The sequence below is a fragment of the Antechinus flavipes genome, chromosome 6 (assembly GCF_016432865.1).
Source record: "Antechinus flavipes isolate AdamAnt ecotype Samford, QLD, Australia chromosome 6, AdamAnt_v2, whole genome shotgun sequence".
Classification (NCBI taxonomy): Eukaryota; Metazoa; Chordata; class Mammalia; order Dasyuromorphia; family Dasyuridae; genus Antechinus; species Antechinus flavipes.
Window position 1 is genome coordinate 40,027,712 of NC_067403.1, and position 13,976 is coordinate 40,041,687.

The 13,976-nt window shown below is 34.4% G+C and overlaps 1 long non-coding RNA gene across 1 annotated transcript in view; it reads right to left on the reverse strand.

The window, feature by feature from the left end:
• Positions 1-1,747: 1,747 nt before the first annotated feature.
• The window catches only part of LOC127541748 (uncharacterized), a 33,685-nt gene continuing 21,456 nt past the window's right edge, over positions 1,748-13,976 (reverse strand). Inside the window, exons 2-3 of the long non-coding RNA XR_007948463.1 lie at positions 10,320-10,384; positions 1,748-1,897 (exon numbers count right to left, since the gene is read on the reverse strand). This is a non-coding gene — a long non-coding RNA (uncharacterized LOC127541748). The remainder of the gene's footprint in view (positions 1,898-10,319; positions 10,385-13,976) is intronic.

Consider the following 13,976-nt stretch of genomic DNA (forward strand, 5'->3'; position numbering starts at 1 on the left):
TTTAAAGACAGGAATGTCTCAAGAAAATAAAACACCTCAGAAAATGAGACACCTCAGAACTCCTCTGAGTGATCTGTAGCTGAAAGAGAAGTATCCAACATGTCATTATCCAGTAATTGTTTAAAACCTTTCAGTCAGGAGAGGAGGGAACCCACTACTGCTGAGATAGTCACCCGTTCCCATTTTTGGAGAGCTCCATTAGCAAGTTTTTCCTTAAATTGAACCTGAATCTGCTTCTCTGCCACTTTAGTACCACTTTCAAGGGTCAAGGAAAAGTTGTATAATCTATCTTCCATAAAACATATCTTCAAACACTTAAAGATAGCTCTCTGGACCTAAATCAAATGAAAATGATAATGTAATCTGTCGAGATTTCTCACAAACCCTTCTGTTTGAACTGATTATATAAGTCTTTTTTGTGCATAAAGATGAATATAAATAATAAATACAACCCATATTTATATGATCAGAACACTAGGAAACACCCCTCATGATTGTTTCAAGCAATATGCACAAATTAGTGCACAGTGCAAGGGACTAGAAGAATTTTAGAACTTTTAAAGTATCACAGTAATAATATGCCATAATGACAATGTTGTTCTCACCAACTCTTTTTATAACATTTGGGAAATGGTTATGATTTCCTTTTCTCTCTTTCTGCTTTCCATGTTTCCTAGGAAATAACAATAACAACAACAACAATACACATACACACACTTCCTTTTTACAAAGAGTAACTAGAACCTCAAGAAAAGCTGTGGCCGCTCATTTTTACCACAAAAATCAATTTTTACCACAAAAATCAATTTTTACCAGTTAGAGTTAAATCATGACTTGGTTATTGTCTTTGCAGTTCCAATGATGAATAAGGTATTTAACACATATGAATAATCCTTTAAATGTCATGCTTGTTGACTCGAATTTTAAATTTAAAATTAGTCTCAATAGTGGAATGCTTGTTGACTTGACTTGATCCTGGAGGGAAAACAATCCAAACTTAAAAGCTCAGAGCACAGCCACAAAGGTGACTCCCAGGTGGAAAGGAAGTTCATACAGGAGAAAAAAAAAGTAGACATCTAAGGAATCACAAAAATAAATGTTTGTTGATTGGTTGATATGTCTAGATTCTGTTCTACTTTAATCATAATAGTTTACACATCCCTCAGCAGGGGGAGTTATAATTACCACTATCCTCTCTTATCACCCAAGTGGACTTTCCATAAGGGAGAAAGGGGTCCAGGGTGAAAAGGTAGGAAATTCAAAATTTGTTTCAGTAGAGGGATAAAGTAACTTGGCTTACCCTGTTTTATCCTGGAGGGAAGAAAAACAAGTGAGTTGTACCAGTCTTAGAATATGAAGAGCATCTAGAAACAGTTTTTTACAATTAGTTGTTTTCCAAATGCATTGAGGAAGAAAGGAAAATGGATCAGGGAAATCATATAACTAGATTAAGTATTGGAAGGGATCAGTCTTTCTCTGACCAAATCATTTTACAAATGAGAAAATTGAGCCACAAAGAGCTTAAGGGATTTGTATATATCACACAACTTCTATCAAAATCCCCTTGACTCAAAGGTTTAAATAGCCACCAGTAAGAGTTGGAAAATATCTGTCTACAAACTTTTTTTTGGTAATGTGTGTGATTTGCCTCTTTCTGAGATAATTTGTGTGTGTTCATATCTGGAATTTAGGGATTAGATAATTAAGAAACAATAACTCCTGCTTAAGCTCATACTTTTCTCTATAGCTAACAGAGATCATTAATAGCCTCATAAGTTCTGCAGTTTATTGAAGACTACAGAACTTTACGATTGACAACCTGTAGCGTCTAAGCAAGGAACAGTGGATAAGAAAATCAATCTTCTCCTTTGGCCAGGAAGAGAATATTGGAAGATTCCTGTTGAGAAAGGAGAAGACGGATGTTAGAATGTAGAAAGATGGACCAGCTCACCAGTGAATTTTATAATGAAAAATCCAATTTGATGACTTTTCAACCTGTTAATTCTTGCTATTGACACAGTAATGCCTGTTAAGTAGGTCTTTATTTCTCAGTCTCCTGTATGTTCAGTATAGCAAACATATTCATCTATTCCCTCATTATCCCAGGGATATCCCAGTCCAAACAAACTGAAGAATCTTTGAGGGTAGTAATTTGTATCCCTTTTCCAGAAGTATGTACATATCTTTCCCTTAAAAATGAAGGCAGGGAGGAAGGAAGTGATAAAGAGTAGATATATCAAAAAAAATTTTAAGAGAGTGGAAACAGGATAGCTGAAGTCAGGAGGGCCTGAGTTCTCATCTGGCCTAAGACACTTAACACTTCCTGGCTGTGTGACCCTGGGTAAGTCACTTAATTCCAATTGCCTCAGCAAAAAAAAAAAAAAAAAAAAAAAAAAGTAGGTCTTTGAATTAATTTCCCCTCTATCAAATTATTAATGAAATTGTAAAATATGAGACGAAATTGTTAGACTTGGTCAAGAAAATCAAACTTCAAGATAAAGTGAAAAATGGAGACATAGAGGAAGAATTAATATTCTTATCAGAGTACCGAATCAATTAGAAAATATGTCCAGATCATCAGCATTCAACTTTTCAAGGTCTCTGTGCTATGAAACTAGCAAGTAACACTTTTTTCTTAATTCAAATTAAACTATAGGCTGTTATTTAAAAGACTTTGATAAATACCTTCTGAATTTAATCTTAATGAGACATTGCTATATGATAAAAGATGCTAAAATTGACTGCTAATGTGTTTCAGATATGAGGTCACAGTCCCCATTTCACATAGGCTACTTACATAGAAGTAAAAACAGTGGGTTCCAAAACAGTTCTTTGTTGGCCTATGAAGTCCTTAGGATTTTGAATAAGCAGGTCTTGGTCCTGACATTGTGCAGGGATCCTCAAACTTTTAAAACAGGGGGCCAGTTCACTGTCCCTCAGATTGTTGGAGGGCCAGACTATAGTAAAAACAAAAACTTTGCTTTGTGGACCTTTAAATAAAGAAACTTCATAGCCCTGGGTGAGGGGGATAATCGTCCTCAGCTGCTGCATCTGGCCAGTGAGCCGTAGTTGGTAACAGCTTTCTTTTCCTAATCTATCAACAAGTAACTTTTTGACCACTCAATATTATATATGTGCGTATATGTGTGTGTGTGTATGTATGTACATATGTATACATTAACAATGAATGGTACTTGTTTTGAGATTTTGTGCAATTTTGATATTATATAATTAGAGTTGAAAGAGATCTTAGAGATGTCTGGTCCAACCTCTCATTTTCTTTTCTTCTCTTCTTTGAACAATTTTATTATTTTAAATAAGATAGTTTTTTATTTTCAAAATATATGTAAAAATAGTTTCCAATATTCACCCTTGCAAAATCTTGTGTTCCAAATTTTTCTCCCTTCCCCCCTTCTCTTTCCCCTTTCCCCTTCCCCCCTCCCTTAGACAGCAATCCCATATAGGTTAAACATGTACAATTATTCTAAACATATTTCCATATTTATCATATTGCACAAGAAAAATCAAATCAAAAGGGGAAAAATGAGAAAAGAACAGAAAAGAAAAACAACAAACAAAAAATATTATGCTGTGATCCATACTCGGTCTCCATAATCCTCTCCCTGGATGCAAATGGCTCTTTCCATCACGACTATTGGAATGGCCTTGAACCACTTCATTGTTGAGAAGAGCCACGTCCATTACAGTTGATCATCACATAATCTCGTTGTTGCTGTGTGCAATGATCTTTTGGTTCTACTCGCTTCACTTAGCATCATCTTTCCAGCATTTTCTGAAATCAGCCTGCTCATCATTTCTTATATAATAATAATAATATTCCACAACATTTATTACAATTTATTCAGCCATTCCCCAAATGATGGACATTCACTCAGTTTTCAGTTTCCTGCCACTACAAAAAGGCTACTACATTTTTGCACATGTGGGTTCCTTTCCTTTTTTATGATTCTTTGGGACACAAATAGAGACACTGCTGGATGATCGAAGGGCATATGCCCTTTTGGGCATAGTTCCAAATTGCTCTCCAAAATGATTGAATCAGTTTACAACTCCACCAACAAAATATTAGTGTCTCAGTTTTCCCACATCCTCTCCAAAATTTATCTTTTTTTGTCATCTTAGCCAATCTGAGAGGTATAAAGTGTATGTGTGTATATGTGTGTGTGTGTATCAGTTGTTTAAATTTGCATTTCTCTAATCAATAGTGATTTAGAGCACTTTTTTCATATGAGTAGAAATAGCTTTAATTTCTTCATCTGAACATTGTTCACATCTTTTGACTATCAATTGGGGAATGGCTTGTATTTTTATAAATTTGAGTTAATTCTTTATATTTTAGAATCATTTATATCAAAAAAAATTGAATGTAAAATTTTTTTCCTAGTTTTCTGCTTCCCTTTTAATTTTGGCAGCATTGGTTTTGTTTGTACAAAAACTTTTTTTATGTTTGAAACTATCCACTTTGCATTTCATAATGAACTCTATTCTTCTTTGGCCATAAATTCATTTCTTTTCCACAGATTTGAGAGGTAGATTATCTTTTGTTCTCCTGATTTTTTCATAGTATCGTCTTTTATGTTTAAATCACGGACCCATTTCAATCTTACCTTGGTATAGAGTGTTAGTTATTGGTCAGTGCCTAGTTTCTGCCACTCTATTTTCCAGTTTTCCTAGCAATTTCTGATAAACAATTGAGTTCTTATCCCAGAAGCTGGAGTGGTTTATCAAACACTAGATTACTGTAGTCATTCACTATTGTGTCTTGTGAACCTAACCTATTCCACTCATCAACTACTTTATTTCTTAGCCAGTACCAAATGATTTTGATGATTGCTCTTTTATAATGTAGTTTTAGATCTGGTACAGCTGGACCATCTTTATTTGCATTTTCCCCTCAATTCCTTTGAAATTCTTGACCTTTTGTTCTTCCAGATGAATTTTGTTATAATTTTTTCTAGCTCTATAAAATAATTTCTTCCAACCTCTCATTTTCCAAATTAAAAAAAGAAAATCAAGGTTTACAGAGAATAGTAGTTTTCCAAGATCCCAAGTGATAAATGCATGCATTTAGAGTTGGAAAGGACCTTAGAAGTCATCTAGTCCAGCTCTTTCATTTGAAATGGAAGTCATGAGGGAAATGTATGAGATATATTTATTCTATTTGGACCCAGTTTGGAGAACCAATGGGTGGAAGTCAATGAAAGGGAGAGTTTTCTAATAAATAGAAATATCCAAAAGTTGAATGACTTTGTTAGTATTAAAGAATTTTGAATCATTCAACAAACCAGTGGTGAATTGTTTTGTAGAAATGGTTTGAATTAACACATATGTTTTCCAAACTGACTCCAAAGCAGTCCAGAATTCAATCAAGGGAATATAACTATACAGCTTCACTGTGCCTGTAATTAGAAAAAACCTCATCAACGAAAAGTAATCTCACAATATTTCCATTACCCATCCCAGTCTATGCACTAGGGTGTACACTTTAATAAAATGGAACATTTGTTAATACTTTGCCTAAAAAAACCTTTCACAATTGCTGTAATGAGTTTCAGATTTGGGGAGCTTGAGCATTTATCTGAAGAAACCTGCTTATGTAGGCTAAAACCTAGACAACTGAATCCCGAATCAATTCTTCAGAGCCAGGGGAGGAGGGGGGGGAGTATTCGTAGTAATACAGGCTTTGGAGTTAGTTAATAATTCAAAAAGTAGTTTTTAACTAAAGGATTATTTTTAGTACAAAGGCAACTTAGAACTGATTTTTTGGATAGAAATAAAAATAGAAATGTCTTTCTAAACGGGTCCCATGGGCAATTGCTTCCCTGTGGTCTCTTTGACAAGTAATAATATGACCAAATGATAATCATGGATGCATTGGGATCTGCATTGTTGGATGGAGTATCTGCGGTGATGAGATCCCAGATCCACTGGCACATTGAAGTGCATTGTATAGAATACCTCCCATTTACACTATACCTTGTATACTCCTAGTTGTCTGCAGATTTTTCCGAATAAGAAAGTGAGCTGCTTGAAGTTTACCACTATAGTGGTAAACTCTTTGGAGGATTTTTTTTTTCATTTCTTTGATCCTTAGCACTTAGCACAGTGTGTGGCATATAATAGGCTCTTGAAAAATATTGATGCTGATGAATCTTTTACAAAGTACTTTCACATGTATATTCTCCTTACAAGTGGCTCAGAGGGATTTTTAGTAATTAACTCAAAGTCACATAGAATCATTTCAAATTCAGATCTTCTGTCTCCTACTTTCATAGTCTGACTATATAAGAATTAAAATAAGAATATGGGCAGCTGAAATGGTGCATTACACAGAGCAATAGGCCTGGAAGCCAGGAGACCCGAATTAAAATCTAGCCTCAGATACTTCTTAGCTGTGTGACCCTGGGCAAGTCATTTAACCTTATTTGCCTCAGTTTCCTCATCTGTAAAATGAGCTAGAGAATGACATGGCAAATGGCTCCAGTGTCTTTGCCAAGAAAACCCTAAATAGAAACATAAAAAGTCAGATATGACTCAAATGACCCCAAAATAGCAACAAATGGAACATAGTTATAAAGCCACGGACATCAAAGCTGAATTAACTTCTACAAAGCCCTAAATTATGCCATACCATTGGAAGAAAATGTTAGCGTAATATTACAGTGTAAGAACCTAAATTGTAGCTTACTTAATGTTTGTAACTGGCCTCCGTGATGAAAAGCAAATGGGCTCATAGATCTGGAGTAAATTATAGCAAAGCCCCAAATTTGTGTGTGCTATGGAGAGTGCAGACTAGAGCTGGGGGTGGAGTGTCAGATGGCCCAAGCTTGTTCTGCTTTTAATAATGAAAAATTATTAATTAATAATGAAAACCTTACTATAATACAAATGGCTATTTATTTTAGCACTATTTAGAATTTTCTTTTTTTTAAATTATATTTTATTATAAAAATAATAGGAGAATAATAATTAAGGAAATAGTCCCTAAGTTGTCCTTTTTAAAATTCATTCATTACAGACCAAAATATACAATTCTTTCTATCCCTCTCTCTCTCTTTCTCTTGTTCTCACTCTCTTTCTCTCTTTCTTTTCCTTCCTTCCTTTCTTTCTTCCTTTTTTCCTTTCTCCCTTCCTCTCTCCCTCCCTCTGTTCCTTCCTTCCTTCATTTCCTCCTTCCTTCCCTCCTTCCTTCTCTCCTTCCTTCCCTCTTTCCTTCCTCCTTCCTTCCTCCCTCTCTCCCTCCCTCTTTCCCTCCTTCCTTCCTTCTTTCCTTCCTTCCTTCTTTCTTTCTTTCCTTCCTTCCTTCTTTCTTTCTTTCTTTCTTTCTTTCTTTCTTTCTTTCTTTCTTTCTTTCTTTCTTTCTTTCTTTCTTTCTTTCTTTCTTTCTTTCTTTCTTTCTTTCTTTCTCTCTCTCTTTCTTTCCTTCCTTCCTTCTTTCCTTCTTTTTCTTTTGAGTTTTCTTGCACAAAATGACTACTATGGAAATATTTTACATGACTGCACATGTATAACTCATATCAGATTTCTTACCATCTTAGGGAGGAAACAATAAAAATTGAAACTCAAAAAAATTTTTTTAAGCGTGTTAAAAATTGTTTTTGCAGTAATTGGGGGGAAATGAACTATTTTTTTAAAAAATTAATTTTATTCATGTTCAGATGCAAAATGCTATTTTCTTGCAGCTATTTTAAAAAAACTAGATTATTCGTTGTATATATACTTCAATTGCTTGTTATAGTATTTAAGGGAAGGTTTATTCAATCTAGAAGGAAACAAATTCCTTGAATTCTACTTTTTTAAAGAGCACTGAAATTCATAAGGTATTTTTGGAGCTCCACCTGGTGGACATTTTTTCCCAGTCGCTGTTCAGAACCAGGCTAATGTGTGAGACATCTGACCTCATCATTCTTCACAAAACACACCTCTCTTCTCATCATCTCTGTTCTGATGTGAGACTATAAGACTCCACCAGACTACTTCAAATCATACTCTTATAAACCTAGACTAGTGTTCTGATAACAAGTACATGGAAGATTATTTCACAGAACCTTAAGATCTTAAGAGTTAGAAGGGATCTCAGAGACAATCTAGCACAATCTATTTCTGGACAGCAATAATTTCCACAGGATTTGATATGAGAAATCATTGGTCTCTCATCAGAGACTTCTAGTAATGGGAAGCCACTGGGGATGAAAGTAGTCCATCTGTGGAATCTCAGCCAAATTATTTTAAGTTTCTCTTTTCTATAACAGCCTTTCAAAATATTTAAAGAGAGTTATGATATATTTCTTAGTAATTTGTTATACTTTATAATGGGTTCATAGACAGCTCTTCCTTTACAATATATACATATATATATTTATAAATATATAAATATTTCTCCAACCTCAAAAACTTTAAAATACTTTTTCTTGAGCTCTCCTTTGCCCTTTCGCAACATCACAAAGTTAGGTACACATTATACAGCAGAATCATAAGTTTCTTAAGGGAAAGTTGATGCAGGGAAACAGGAGGTGTTTAACAAATGTTTGCTGAAGTTTAATTTCAAATTTTCTTTTTGAAAGAAAAGTTGAATCAGCCCTGAAATAAAGATTCTCCATTTTACCACCAGAGGGCACAGCTGACCAAATGCTTGAATTTAACAGAAACACCCAAGAACCATAAAGTGACACATTTAGCCATATGCTTTGAGGTCATTCTGAGCTTTCTCTGGCTCTCAGAAAGCTGATTGCCCACCTCTCATTGCTCTGACCTTTTATAGGTAGCTGTACTACTGTCATTACTCTGGGTCTGGAGTTTAGTGTATGGATTTATTCGTCAGATTTTTCCCCCTCTTAATTGGAGGGAGTAGTTTGTTAGATCAAAAAAGAAGGCCACTGAAACTTTTTTTAATGCACAGAAAAGACAGAACTTCAGGAGGAACACCCATAAGCAGGACAACCTTAGAAATAACATATAGACTTTATTATATACTTGTTTTAAAAGCAAGAAGTAGGAAATCGCGATTCACAGTGTCTTAGAGAATCTCCTCTTTACATTTTGCTGTATAGGAAGAAAAACTCCCTTTTGATCTTAAAGTTCAGAAATATATAAATAAGTGTGTGTGTGTGTGTGAGAGAGAGAGAGAGAGAGAGAGAGAGAGAGAGAGAGAGAGAGAGAGAGAGAGAAACAGAGAGAGAGAGAGAGAGAGAGAAACACAGAGAGAGAGAGAGAGACAGAGAGACACACAGAGACAGACAGAATCAGAGACAAAGACAGAGAGACGGAGAGAGAGAGTTGTTTCTTATAGAACTATGCTGGGTAAAGTGAGCAGAACCACATGTTGTACACAGCAACAACAAGATTATGTGATGATCAACTGTGATGGAATTGGCTCTTTTCAACAATAAGGTGAATCAAGACAATTCCAAAAGATTTGTGATGGAACGTGCCATCCATATCCAGAGAGAGGACTATGGAGACTAAATGTAGATCAAAGCACAGTATTTTCACTTTGTTGCTGCAGTTATTTGTTTGTTTGGTTTTTTTCCCTTTCTTATGTTGATCTGATTTTTTTGGGGGGGGGCACAATATGTAGCACAAGGTTTAGCAAAGGTGAATTTGAAAACAATCTTTGTATATATTTGGAAAAATAAAATATTATTTTTAAAATTTTAAAAATAATTAAATTCTTTTTTAAAATTTAAATTTTTTATTTTTTATTATTTTATTATTTATATTTTATTACAATTTTTATTTATTTAAATAATAATTTTAACTTATTTTTAAATTAAAAACTTAAGATAAAAATTTTAAAATAATGTTTCTCTGTATTTCATTGTCTCTTCCTGGCATAGATTCTCAAAGTTAGCCTTAACTTTCCAGTTCTGGCAGGTCTCAAAAATCTTGAAGAGTTTCCATACAGCACAGGAAATGGCCTTCTATGTGGAAAGTCTTTAAGGTCATCTATAACAACCTACTCCTTTTTCCAGTGTATAAATAGGCATAAAAAAGTAACTTTTCCAAGGTTGAACAAGTAGTAGTTGGTAAAAGGAAGGACCAAAACCCCATGTCCTCTGAGTCCAAATCCATTACTCTTTCCATTGTGTCATATTGTCTCTATATTTGTCCTCTCAAGATTAGTTTAGCTAACTTTGAGACATTTGTCACAAGAAAAATGAACACTGAATGGTGAATTTCTTCCATCTCAGCAGCTTTTGCAGATAATCTGCTGAAGCAGAGAGCATTGGGAAAGGGGGCTTATTCCATCAAAATAATGTATATTTTTGAAGTTTTGAAATGCTACCCTTAGACTATACCTTAAAAAGTTGCGTGTTCCTTGAAATTGGTCTTGTATCGTATCTGAGAGTATACAATCAAAATCCTGAAAGACAAAGCAGAGAACATACAAAGATAATATTATAAGCATGATCATTTTGAAAGCAATCACTTACCCAAATTTATGTTATACAAGCAGGAAAAATAATGATATCTCTTGGGGACAGGATGGTCTAGACACAGAACACTTCAGTGATTCAACGAATATATTGCATCTATTTAAGAATAAGAATAATTCTAGCAGAGCTAAGTCCTGCTTCCTGACAAGTCTTCAAGTACAGCCTGATAGTCTGTGTATCTATTGTCAAAGGACCAAGCCTAGATAAATTCAGATAAACTCATCATCAGACCAGCCTTAGGATAATGAAGATTTTGGTCACAGCAAGTCTCAGAAGCCATCTCCTGAGGAATTGTGGGCTGCCAGAGTAGATCCAAGAGTAAGAATTATAGGATCACAGATTTAGAGCTTAAAAGGACTTTGAACATTATTTATTCCCAGTGGCTTACCTTTAGTGGTTTGAGACCAATTACACATAATATTATGCATAGTATATTAATGAGCTTCACAATCTTTTTGTTGTCATTGAAAGGAGAATAAAACAATGTTGGGAACTATTGAACTAGTTCAATTGCCTCATTTTACAGATGAAGAAATTAATCTTCATAGAGACTAAATGAGTTTCTGAAGGTAACAGATAATAAGTCACTAACCACAGATTCAAACCCAGATTCCTTATGCCCTTTCCACTTTGCCAAGTAATATTTAGGTGCCACTTTAGAGTTTATAAAGTACTTTATTTGAATTATCTTGTCATAAAATTTAATGAGGTAAATTGAGGCATAAAGGCCCAAGCACATTCAATTTGTTGGTAAAGTATGAATTTACCATAAATAGGATCTCATCTTCCTCAACAAAGGTAAGACCCTGCATGAGGGGCTCAGTTCTCCTTTATAGTTTTGGGGAGTACAGAAAATAGGAATTCTAGCATCTTAGATGGAAAAAATTGATTGGGTGGAAATTGGGAATAAGGACTAGCAATAATACTCTCCTTCCTCCTTGTGACTAAGAAATATTCATAGTTGCAGCTGCGAGGACAGAGTTAGCAAATCAGACATCTTTGAATAACAAGCCAGACATATAAGAAGAATAATGGGGGTGAAGATGCTAGACCAGATTCCCTATGTCCCCCTGCATCCTTCAAAGGCAGCAGATTTTCTTGACTCAGGAGTAGAACAGTGATTAATGGAACTATATTTCTAAGCTAATTCATTGTTGGGTTTTGAACTAAGTTCATAATCAAAGAATCATGAATTAGACAGTTATAAGAAAAAAAATCAATTAAATGTAAGCTGAATCAATTTAAAGAAGACAGACTCAATCTGATTAATTCAATCTCATTTGGTCATCACAGTAATTCTGTTAGTAGGCAGGGAATACATTTCTTTAAATCTTTCTTTTTTTTTTTAACAGATGTACCATCTGAGGTTGAGAGAAGTCAACTTCTCTCAAGATCACATAGCTTTAGATGGAAAGCACATGATTTCTATCTGTAAGTTCAATGATCTTTTCATTACTCCACAAACACCTCGATTACAACAATGATTCAAGGATTAGCAGACCTTATTTTTATGTTTCCTTGAATAGGAAATTAAAGTCATAATTTTAAGCTAATTAATTAGGACTTCATCTTATGAAATAGGACCAATCTTACAATTCTACCAAAGGACAAATCAATTTGGCATGACGCTTTGATTCTTCCAGTTTATCACTCTTCCTTGCCTCAGTAGATAGATGGCCATGAGTTGTTGTGACTTTAGATAATAAGCCTCTCTAAATTATTCATAACCTTTCTTAACTGCTATGATAGGAAAACTGGGGCCTGGACAATTTCATTTCGCAATTTATGACAGAGGGCAGGAATTTAATAAGTATTCATGGAATTGAATTTGCTATTTTATGCTACTTTGAGGGAAAATGCGGGCAACCTAAATTTGTAAAACATAAATAATTAGGAAATTATTTATATTATAGAAATACCTTTTAGAAAGCAAGCTCCTATAGTTACAATTATCACTTGGTTTACAAAACCCTGATATTTACATACTTTTTTCAGAATTTATATATTAAGCAATATAAGATTGCTAATCGTATACATTATGAAAAAACTGCTCCCACCCATTGCTCCCTCCACATCTCAAAGTGTTTAGCTACAACTTAATCTGAGAATAAATATGTCAAGTATTGTAACTGCTTTTTTCCTAACACCTTAACCATCAAAAAGCATGGTTCTTGGTTTAAATAGTATGTGTGACTTTTAATATGTTGAGATATACAATACTTTATGGAATTTTGAATTGAAGATATATCTGATAGTTGATGAAGTCAATAATTTGGATGAAATAAAATGCAATTGGTTGTTAAGGATTAGAAAACTACTCTAGGTGGAACCAAGATGGCAGATCAGAGGTGGTAACCCAACCAAACTCCCCCAATGTTCCCTTCAAACAACTTTAAAATAGCTACTCAAGTTGAATTTTGGACTGGCAAAGTCAACAACAAAAGTAAAAGAAAAATAGGATGATACTTTTTTTTAAAATTTCAGACAACCTAGGAGGTCAGCAAGAGAAATCTGTGATATAACTTTGGAGGCAGCCAAAGCAGCAGAATGGCAGTATCTTAAGGAGCTTTCAGGCCAGATTTGCTAAGGGAATCAGACAACTAATCAGAAAGAGATTACAGGGGATCTTTCGCTGGCACTGGGTATAACTGGCACTCATGCGGTTCCCAGACGGAAATCCTAGTGCTACTGGTGGATCACAGGAATCCTGGTGAACGTTCCCAGGTAGAAAGGAGCACTAGTATTTGCTGATGTAAGAGAAGAGAGGATGTGGTCATAATTCCATGAGCAACAAGACTGCTAGTACTTGTGCTTGCAGTAGATCAGAGACCCTGGTCACAGTCCCAGCTCCAAGAAGAACCTAACACTTGTGAGTACAAAAGACAAAAACATAAATTCAGAAGGAAAAAATAATATCAAAACAACTAAAAGCAAAGCCTCAAATCAAAATGCTAATTAGACACAAGCCCAACAAGAATTTCTGGAAATGTTTAAAAAAAGAAATAAGAATGGTACAGGAAAAAATGGGAAAATAAATGAAAAGGATTCAAGAAAATTATGAAAAGAAAATTAACAGCTTGGTAAAAAGAGGCACAAAAATATTGAAGAAATTAACACTAAAAAACAGAATTGGTCTACTGATAGAAGAGGCAACAAAATTCATTGAGGAAAAGAATTCCTTAAAAATCAGAATAGGCTATCTAGATTTATGAAAAAATGCTCTCAATCACTATTGATTAGTAAAATGCAAATTAAAAAAAAACTCTAAGTACCATTTTGTACCTATCAGAAATGACAAATGCTGGAAAGGGTGAGGGGGGAAAAGGTACTAACATTTGTTGGTGAAGCTGTGAACTGGTCCAACTATTCTAGAGAACAATTTGGAACTAAACCTAAAGGATTATAAAACTATGTATACTCTTTGACCCAGAAAAAACCTTATTAAATCTTTACCCCCAAAGAGATCGAAGAAAAAGGAACAGGACCTATATGTACTTTTTGTGGAGGGAAAAATTGGAG